This window comes from Moschus berezovskii, chromosome 7 (assembly GCF_049115385.1).
Source record: "Moschus berezovskii isolate FMDL1 chromosome 7, NW_MosBer_1.0, whole genome shotgun sequence".
Taxonomy (NCBI): Eukaryota; Metazoa; Chordata; class Mammalia; order Artiodactyla; family Moschidae; genus Moschus; species Moschus berezovskii.
In genome coordinates this window covers 45,740,702-45,751,708 of record NC_142466.1, presented here as the reverse complement: position 1 = coordinate 45,751,708, position 11,007 = coordinate 45,740,702, and the positions used below count along the sequence as shown (strand labels likewise).

General features: G+C 43.3%; 1 pseudogene; it reads left to right on the top strand.

The window, feature by feature from the left end:
- Nucleotides 1-240: 240 nt before the first annotated feature.
- Nucleotides 241-7,787, top strand: LOC129557391 (ubiquitin-like protein FUBI; annotated as a pseudogene).
- Nucleotides 7,788-11,007: the final 3,220 nt, after the last annotated feature.

Genomic DNA, 11,007 nt, shown 5'->3' with positions numbered 1-11,007 from the left:
CATCATGTGATTTGCTGGGCTGGATGAAGCTCAAGTTGGAATCAAGATTGCCAAGAGAAATATCAATAGCCTCAGATATGAACATGATACCATTTAATGGCAGAAAGCAAAGAGGAACTAAAGAGCCTCTTGATGAAGGTGAAAGAGGAGAGTGAAAAAACTGGCTTAAAGCTCAGCATTCAAAAAACAAAGATCATGGCATTCAGTCCTATTACTTCATGGCAAATAGATGGGGAAACAATGGAAACAGTGACAGACTTTATTTTCTTGGGCTTCAAAATCACTGCAGATGGTGACAGCAGCCATGAAATTAAAAGATGCTTGCTCCTTGGAAGAAAAGTTATGACAAACCTAGACACTGTATTAAAAAGCAGAGAAATCACTTTGCCAACAAAGGTCCTTATAGGCTAAGCTATGGTTTTTCCAGTAGTCATATACGGATGTGAGAGTTGGACCATAAGCACTTAAGAATTGATGCCTGCAAACTGTGGTGCTAAAGAAGACTCTTAAGAGTCCCTTGAACAGCAAGGAGACTAAACCAGTTAATCCTAAAAGAAATCAACCCTGAATATCCAGTGGAAGAACTGATGCTGAAGCTCCAATATGTTGGTACCTGATGCGAAGAGCCAACTCACTGGAAAAGACACTGATGCTGGGAAAGACCGAAGGCAGGAAAAGAAGAGGATGACAGGATGAGATGGTTGGATGGCATTGCAAATTCAATGGGCATGAGTTTGAGCAAACTCTGGGAGATAGCGAAGGACAGGGGTCTGGTGTGCTACGGTCCATGGGGTCACAAAGAATCAGAGAGGGCTGAGTGACTGAACAACAGTGACCCAGCAGTCCGACTGCTGGGCATATACCCTGAGAAAACCGTAATTCAAAAAGACATGTGCACTTCAACGTTCATTGCAACATTATTTATAGGACATGGAAGCAACCTAAATGTCCATCAACAGAGGAATGGACAAAGAAGATATGGTACATATATACAATGGAATATCACTCAGCTATAAAAAAGGAACAATATTGGGTCATCTGTAGAGACGTGGATGGACCTAGAATCTGTCATACAGAGTGAAGTGAGAAATGGAATATTTGCTGTTCTAACAGTAAACAAAGGCTGTCACAGCCATCAGCGATTGCAGCCACCATGGATGGTGAGCTGGTGAGCCTCGACGGAACTCAGGAAGGAAAGAATCCCTGCCATGTAGTAGCCATCAAACTGCAGCCACACTCCGTGGTGAGCCCTGAGGAAACTCAGGATATAACACAAGATACTGGTCTCAGATAGCTGATTGCATATCAAAGCAATGATGTCAGTAAGCCCAGACTCTTTCATCTTCCCATAGGTAGAAAAGTGCTAAATTCCTTAACTTGACATATATAGCTTCTTTAACAAACACATGAACACCAAGTGGGGGAAAGGGAAGGTGGGATGAACTGGAAAATTGGGATTGATATATGTGTACTGCCATGTGTAAAACAGATAGCTAGTGGGGACCTGCTATTTAGTGTAGGGAGCTTAGCTCAGTGCTCCATGAGGACCCTCAGAGGTGGATGGAGGGAGGAGGGGGGTTTAAGTGGGAGTGGATACCGGTATAGTTATAGTTGATTCACTTTGTTGTACAGTAGAAACCAACAACATTGTAAGGCAATTATACCCCAATTAAAGAAAAAAAAATTGTTGCCCACTGGTGGTTAACTCAATCTCCAGCCCCTCTCCCCTTGCTGGTGGTTGGGGGTGGGGTGAAAGTTCTAATAATCACTGGGAGACCAATCCCCATCCTGAAGTTATTTAGGGGCCAGTCATCTCATTAGTATACAGAAGACTCTTATTGTTGTGGAGATTCCAAACATTTTTAAAGAGCTATGTGTCAGGAACCAGGGGGAAAAAAAAACAAATATATTGTTTGTCATACTTGGCCTTAGACGTACCTTGGAAAAACAAAACTCCTTTGTACACAGATGTCAGTATCAGGATTAAAGGAAACCTGATATAACTTCCTTAGCACAAAACAAGCTTCCATGAAGTTTATGAAGACAGCAGTTTTATGTGTGATAAATACGATTCAGTATTTTAGGCGTGAAGTTTACTGCCAGTGAGCACAGGGAGCATTCTGCTCATTTTTACGTCCCCAGTGTCTGACCAGTTCTGGGTACTAACAGAGAGTGAGTAGTGAAGCTGAGACCCATTTGCTCATTTTAACTGGTGATATGGCGCATGTCCTCCCTCTAGTGGCCACGAAAGGTTGCAGGGACAATTCCTACACCTTTTCTTTCCAAATGTTCTTGTATGGACACTTTGGACATCTAAGATGACGTCACTGGTGACTGCCATCTATGTCCCTGTGTGGCTGTGGATGCATGCAAATATGGTTACAAATACCAAGGAGCAAACAGCCACAAGCAAGGCCCCAGAGGCAAGGTGTCTTCCAGTGTTCAGACCCCCATGATTACTATGTACAGAAAAACAGTCTCTGCCTGAGGGAGGGAGAGAAAGTGGGGCTCTAAGTCTAGCCAAGGTGTTAGGTGGAGGGCAAGAGAGAAACACGCTCCCTGAGATGGGTGACTCCAAAGCACGTGTCCGGCTGCGAGAACAGCAGGAAGAGGACACCCCAAAATCATGCTCCTGAGAAACTCGGACAACCCATATCTTGTTCTCCATCCTCATTCTTTCTTCAGCTCCCTGCCTGTGACACTGCGACAACCTGCTTTCCTGGAAGAACACTAGATAGTGTGGTGCAGGGTGTATCAGCCCAGACCCAGGAAGCAAGACATGACATTTGCTTTATTTTTCTGCATCTCAACTCAATTTCTGTGTCAAGTGCCCAGTTCCCAGGAATAACTGGAAAGAAAGCTCATTAAACAGGAGCTGTGTCAGGGCCCCGTGGTTTGTCTTTGCCAACCCTTGCTGAGATATTTGAGTTCCTGCCTTTCTGGCACCTTCAGGTGGGTGATATTTCTGCTCCCAGTCAGCCAGTTGAAGGCACAGGAGTCATCCTGCTTTCTTGTGCCCTTGGGAAGTCATCAAAGGCCCTTGCCTGCCAGAGACACCTCTGCCGTGGTTTCTTACTCAGAGGTCTTGCCAGGGAAGCAGAGACCTGTGCCATCTGAAACCCACCAACTTCATCACTTCCTTTCCATCATTTTGGCCCCACTTTAGGTCAGGGGAATCTTTTCTAGTTTATGGGAAAGTGAAGGGATAGGTAAGAAGTTGTGCTGTCTGGATATGTGTGCATTTTATAAGACAATGAAGACACAATGGCCTGGGGCAGAGGTGTGTGTGTGTGTGTGTGTAAAAATATGAACTACCAGGGAGGGAATAAAAAACAAAACACAGTTACTTACTCAATGTATTAGCCCAAGATTTTATTATTGGCCTGAGGCTGTGTTGGATTTGAGTGAAAAGGGAAGATTTAAGGAAACACATTGTACTCAGGGTACATGACTGAGTTTTGATAACTTGGTTTTACTTCTTTTTGAAGCATTTAGGAAGGAGGACGCAGGAGCCTTGTGTGTCATTCTTGATTAAGGACCATTTGTCTAGTTCCAGAGATGGCAACAAAAAAGGACCCATTTGTCTGGCTCCAGAGATAGCACTAAAAGCAGGTGCATTTGCCTGTAAGGAGTGGACAGTTAACTGGAAACTCAGACCCACAAGGTAGGACCTCTGGAGATCTGGCAAGAAAAGGTGGAGGGAGGTACTGAGCAAGTGGAGAGAGCCAAGGGGACGTTCTCGCCCCAGTGCAGACAGAGCTCACAAGAGTTGACACTGAAGAAAGGATGAGAGTTCAAGCATCTTGGTAGGTGCAACGGCAGTGTCGGGGTGGGACACTGGTCATTCCCTTTCCCTAGGCCATCTTGGGAGATAACTCCTGGCCCCTCTCTTTTCATGAGGCCAATTGAGTGTAGTTTTCCCTGTTACTAAAAGTGGCCAGAGGTTCAGGGACTGCCTATTTAAACACAAGTCAACCATCTTTAAAAAAAAATCCTTAAAGAAATAAATACAGATAGCCAAGAGGCACATGAAAAGATGCTCCACATCACTAATCAGAGAACTGCAAATCGAAACTACAATGAGGTATCACCACACACCAGTCAGAATGGCCATCATTAAAAAGACTACAAATAACAAATGCTGGAGAGGATGTAGAGAAAAGGGAACCCTCATACACTGCTGGTGGGGCTATAAGGTGGTGCAGCCACTGTTGAAAACAGTATGGAGGTTCCTCAGAAAACTAACAAAATTAGTTAATAATTAGTTAATAGAATTATCATATTATGCAACAATCCCATTCTTAGGCATATATTCAGACAAAACTATAATTCAAAAAGAGACAGTCACCCCCTGTGTTAACAGCAGCACTATTCACAATAGCCAAGACATGGAAGCAACCTAAATGTGACAGAGAAATGGACAAAGAAGATGTGGTATATATACAATGGACTGATGCTGCTGCTGCTAAGTCCCTTCAGTCATGTTCGACTCGGTGCAACCCTATGGACAGCAGCCCACCAGGCTCCTCAGTCCACAGGATTCTCCAGGCAAGAATACTGGAGTGGGTTGCCATTTCCTTCTCCAATGCACACATGCATGCTAAGTCGCTTCAGTTGTGTCTGACTCTGTGCAACCTCATGGACAGTAGCCCACCAGGCTCCTCTGTCCACGGGATTATCTAGGCAAGAATACTGGAGTGGGTTGCCATTTCCTTCTCCCACAATGGACTACTACTCAGCTATAAAAAAAGAATGAAATAATGAGATATGCATCAATATGGATGCAACTAGAGATCATCATACTAAGTGAAGTCAGAAAGACAAATGTCACATGGTATCATTTATATATGGAAGCTAAAATAAGATGCAAATGAACCTACCTACAAAACAGACAGTCACAAACACAGAGAAGATGTGGTTGTCAAGAGGGAGCGGGTGGAGGGATAGAGTGGGAGCTGGGGTTAGCAGATGTAAGCTTTTGTATATAGAATGGATAAACAAGGTCCCCAGTTTGAGTGAAATACGGGAGTTGGTGATAGACAGGGAGGCCTGGCGTGCTGTGATTCATGGGGTCGCAGAGAGTCGGACACGACTGAGCGACTGAACTGAACTGTATAGCACAGAGAAGTATATTCAATATCCTATGTTAAACCATAAATATACATATATATGCTGTGCTAATTTGCTTCAGTCATGTCCAACTCTTTGCAACCTTACGGACTGTAGCCCACCAGGCTCCTCTGTCCATGGGATTCTCCAGGCAAGAATTCTGGAGTGGGTTGCCATGCCCTCCTCCAGAGGATCTTCCTGACCCAGGGACTGAACCCACATCTCTAATGTCTCCTTCATTGGCAGGTGGGTTCTTTACCACTGGTGCCACCTGGGAAGTGTGTACACACACACACACAGACACACACACACCTGAATCACTTTGCTGTACAGCAGTAATCAACACAATACAATAAATTGACTATACTTCAATAAAAATATAAAATAAACTAAAATTCCACCTTCTAACAGTCGGAGAAGAAGGGAAAAAAACAATTGTTTAAAGATAGAGTTAAAAGACAATCACCCTTTTCATTTTACAAACAGCATTCATTGATGGCTAAACCAAAACTCCTGTCTTATAACCAAGGGTTATGACCCAGCTCGACCCTGAAGGCCTACAGCTTTCAGTCTTTCAGGGCACCAGCTGACCATCAAAGCAAGTTCTCATTATAAAGGGGTACATACTTGTTGGGGTCATGGGGTGGGTCTTGGGCCCTGGGAAGGGATTTGTCCAAGGGACTCCAACCAAGAAAGTATACGGCAATCCAGTGAAATGTAACAGAAAAGGCAGAATCTGAGTGTTTCTCTTAAAGGTGGTAGAATTAGGGGAGGAAAAATATCAGAGGGAAAGACTGAAGCAAGAGGAGACGGAAACGTCTGTTTCTGGCGGCACACCGTTGGAGAAAAACTTTTTGGAGACAGTTTCTGCTATGAGTTTGAAAACCCAGTTCCTGGGGCAATGGAAATACCAGTAGTATCCCATAATTATGGGAGTGAAATGTCCAGTCTCTGTGGGGAAAGGACCAACACCGTGCTGTTTTCTGAGACTAGTGTCAGTTTAAATGCCCCATTAAATACACAATGTTAGAAATGTACCATTTCTGAGACTGGGCAGCTGAGGGGAGAGTTCAAAAGCAGTATTTCATAGCAGGAGTTTCTGTAAATGTTGCCATCCAATGACTTAATAGTACACTGGGCCATAACCTGGGACCTGGAAAATTCCAAGGAATATCTTTCCATCATCGCCACCTGTTTTAGGACCAAGCCACTGAAAAGCCAATTTCTCATTTCCACTCCTTGCACCAAGCCTAATGTAGTTTTAAGAACCATGGGCAAAGCCTGCTCTATCAGTGGTGATAAAAATGAGGCTGGGCTGAGTTGGGAGAGGGAAGGCTGGCATGGTTTCCCTCCCTGGCTGGGTGTAACTGCATTCTGATAAATCTCACTGTTAACAGGTTCTGTAAGGACCAGGGGAAGGTCAAGGGCATGCATGCCTTTGGAAGCCAAGCAGAGGGAGATTCTTGGAGCCTTCAAAAACTAATTTAAAATATAAAATTCTTATCACAGAAGCCATACTTATTTATCATCAAAATTTAGCACGTTATATCTTTCTAGATATATAAATATATATATATATATATGTGCTGCTTTTCAACAAAAATGGGATTATTCTGTAACATACATATTTCACTTAACAATATAGTATAAGCACTTTTGTGTATTAACATAAATCTACACCATTTTGGGGGCTTCCCTGATAGCTCAGTTGGTAAAGAATCCGCCCGCAATGCAGGAGACCCTGGTTCGATTCCTGGGTTGGGAAGATCCGCTGGAGAAGAGATAGGCTACCCACTTCAGTATTCTTGTGCTTCCCTTGTGGCTCAGCTGGTAAAGAATCTGCCTGCAATGCGTGAGACCCTGGTTCGATCCCTGGGTTGGGAAGATCCCCTGGAGAAGGGAAAGGCTACCCACTCCAGTATTCTGGCCTGGAGAATTTCATGGACTGTATAGTCCATGGGATTGCAAAGAGGTGGATACAACTGAGTGACTTTCACTTCAGTTCACTCACCGTGTGTAAAACAGTTAGCTAGCAGGAAGCAGCTGTATAACACAGGGAGCTCAGCTTGGTGGTCTGTGATGACCTAGAGGGGTGGGATGGTGGGGAGTAGGGTGGCTCAGGAGGTGGGGGATATATGTATACTTAAAGCTGATTCACGTTATTGTACAGCAGAAATGAACACAAGATTGTAAAGTAATTTTACCCCAGATTAGTAACACAGGTTATGCTTTCTCGACTCCATCTTCAAGACAGTGGCAGCAGTGTCTGTGATCTAGTCAGCAACATGCAGCTCTTTGTCCACACCCAGGAACTACACACTCTCCAGGTGACTGGCCAAGAGTCGCTCACCCAGATCAAGGCTCATGTAGCCTTGTTGCAGAGTGTCGCTCCAGAAGATCAAGTCCTGCTCCTGACAGGCACATCGCTAGAGGATGAGGCTACCCTAGGCCAATGAGGGGTGAAGCTCTGAGCACTCTAGAAGTAGCCGGCCATATGCTTGGAGGTAAAGTCCATGGTTCCCCAGCCTGTGCCAGTAAAGTAAGAGGTCAGACTTTCAAGGTAGCCAAACAAGAGAAGAAGAACGCTGGCTGGGCCAAGAGGCATTACGTAGTACAATCAGGGCTTTGTCAATGTTGCGCCCACCTTTGGCAAGAAGGGCCCCAATGCCAATTCTTGAGTCTGCGATAATCTCGACTTTCTCTAATAAAACCACTTAGCACAATAAAAAAAAAAAGGGGGGATGTTGAAAACCAAATGAGTTAACTTATACATGTGTTTATGTGCAGAGAGTGTTCATTAAGTGATGGATGTTGTATTTCTTCTTTTTTCCCCAAACCAACAAAGAATTACAGTGCTTTCTCACTTCAGAAGAGGGGGCCCATTGACTTGGCCTGGCGGCTGCCCTCTTTACATAATTGAAGAAGGAGGAGAATGGTGGGGCAGGGGTCCCTGAGGCAGCTAAAAGGCAAGAAGGGGTGATTCATTCTCTTTGCTGTTTTGCTGGTGAGTCACAGTGTTTGACTGACCACCTCCGGCCAGGTTTGGAAGGAAGGCAGAAGACAGGATGACAGAACTCATGTCACAGAGAGGCAAAAGAGAAGAGAGTTAATGGCCCAGATTCTGTGACCAGTTCAGTGGGGTTGGAATCCCTGTCCCTATAAGCCCCAGGTTCGTGCATTTGGCCTTCCTGTTTCTCACTTTCCCATCTACTAAAAATAGCTGATAATGGTGCTGTAATGATGATGACAGAACCCACCATGCAGGGTTGCCTTAAAGATGAAATGAGTTAACATATACAAAACATTTAGAACTGTGTCTGGTACATGACAAGGGTTCACTCTTATTAGTCACACTATATGGAATGAATAGAACAGACAGTCTGGGTCAGGAAAGGTGTCTGAGACTGTTTCCCCTGCATTATCGTCCATGCCTGTGGACAGGTGGCAAAGAGCTTCGAATAGAGGCTTGTCCAAGCCCACAGAGTCAGCACAGGGAGGCCAGGAACCTTTGATCCTTGACCTTTCTGTTTCTTGTTATAACCGCACATTTGTAACTACAAGCAAAGGTGTGTCCTGAATCTCAGACTTTGAATTCTTAATCGCTGCCCCCTCTGTGGAACCCAGGAGTCTGTAGGCTCCCTACCTTGACTGAACAAGAGCTGGAAAAAGGCAGCTAACAGGATCTGCTGAATTACCAAATTACTTGGGGTAGTTTTGGGATTGCAGAAAGATCATGAGAAGGACTGGTTACTAGTCTGGTGTTAAAACCCACCAGCTACTAAAGAAATAATCCTGCTTTGGGGGTGGAGTGGCAGCCCCCTGAGCCAGCCAGGGGCAGCATTTCAGGGACACAGTGACCTGAGAATGGGTGCTTTGGAGAGAATTCTATGGCTAGTTCCTGGTGGCTACGTAGCTGTCTTCTAAAGGCTTAGAGCAAACACCAGAGAGAAAAATAAAATTTTTCTACAGGAAAATATATTCTACTTTAATGAAAAATAATATACTAAAGTATAATATTAGGTTAGTACAAAAGTAATTGTGGTTTCACATTGTTGAACTTTGCTGTTTGATATTGGAATACATTCTTAAATATAGTTATGTTACACATCATTTTAAAGTGCGTTTTCCACTTAATGTCTTTTGCGTTGACTTATTACTTGCTATGTATTTTATATTTATTTTAGACTACGGAAATGATGTTAGACAAAAAGCAAATTAGAGTGATTTTCTTATTTGAATTCGAAATGGGTCATAAAACAGCAGACAACTTGCAAGATCAACAACGCATTTGGCCCAGGAACTGCTAATGAATGTACAGTGCAGTGGTGGTTCAAGAAGTTTTGCAAAGGAGACAAGAGCCTTGAAGATGAACAGTGGCTGCCTATCAGAAGGTAACAACGACCAACTGAGAGGATCATTGAAGCTGATCCTCTTACAACCACTCAAGAAGTTGCCAAAGAACTCAGCATCAATCATTCTATGGTTCTTCGGCATTTGAAGCAAGTTAGAAAGGTGAGGAAGCCCAGTAAGTGGGTGCTTCAAGAGCTGATTTCAAATAAAAATAATTGTCATTTTGAAGTGTCATCTTCTCTTATTCAATGCAACAACAACAAACCATATCTCAATCAGACTGTGACATGTGACAAAAAGTGGATTATATAGGATAACTAGTGATGACCGGCTCAGTGGTTGGACAAAGAAGTTCCAAAGCACTTCCCAAAGCCAAACTTGCATCAGAAAAAGGTTACGGTCACTGTTTGGTGGTCTGCAGCCTGTCTGATCCACTACAGTTTTCTGAATCCCAGCAAAGCCATTACATCTGAGAAGTATGCTCAGCAAATTGATGAGATACACTGAAAACTGCAACGCCTGCAGCTGGCATTCGTTAACAGAATAGGCCCAGTTCTTCACCATGACACCCGACCACTCATCACACCACCAGCACTTCAAAAGTTGAATGAATTGGGCTACAAAGTTTTGCCTCATCCGCCATATTCTCCTGACTTCTCACCAACTGACTGCCACTTCTTCAAGCATCTTGACAACTTTTTGCAGGAAAATGTTTCCACAATTAGCAGGAGGCAGAAAATTCTTTCCATAAGTTCACTGAATTCTGAAGCATGGATTTTTATGCTATATCAATAAACGAAATTATTTCCCATTGGCAAAAATGTGTTGATTGTAGTGGGCCCTATTTTGATTAAAGATGTGCTTGAGCCTAGTTATGATTTAAAATTCACAGCCTGAAACCACAATTACTTTTTCACCAACCTAATACTAGATTTAAAAAGTAAAACATGCTCACCATAGAAAATTCAGAAAACAGAGAAAACATAATGAAGATATAAAGTTATTTTTGTGTGGTTCTTTTTTTAGTTCTTTATATTTTTTTTAAGGAAAATTATATCTGCAGTACAGTTTTGAAGTTATCATCATCATAACCATTCTGAAAGTTATTTATTAACCCAAAGCTATGCTAAATGTTATAAAAAGAGTTTAAACATAACACCCTGACTCACACTACAGAAATGTGTTACCAGGACTTCCCTGATGGTCTAATGGCTAAGAGTCTGCCCACCAATGCAGGGGACACGGGTTTAATCCCTGCTCCAGGAAGCTCCCACATGCCGTGGAGCATGGGGTCCATATGCCACAGCTACTGAAGCCCATGTGCTAGAGCCCATATGCCACCCAACAAGAAGAAGCCACTGCAATGAGAAGCCTATGCACTGCAACTAGAGAAAGCCTGAGAGTGGCAATGAAGACCCAGCACAGCCAAAAATAAATAAATAATTTTTTAAAAAAAGAAATGCATTATCAACATAGACACACAATAAAATTAAAATATTTAAGCCTATACATGAAAAGACAGTGAAGAATTTATACATTAACTAGAAA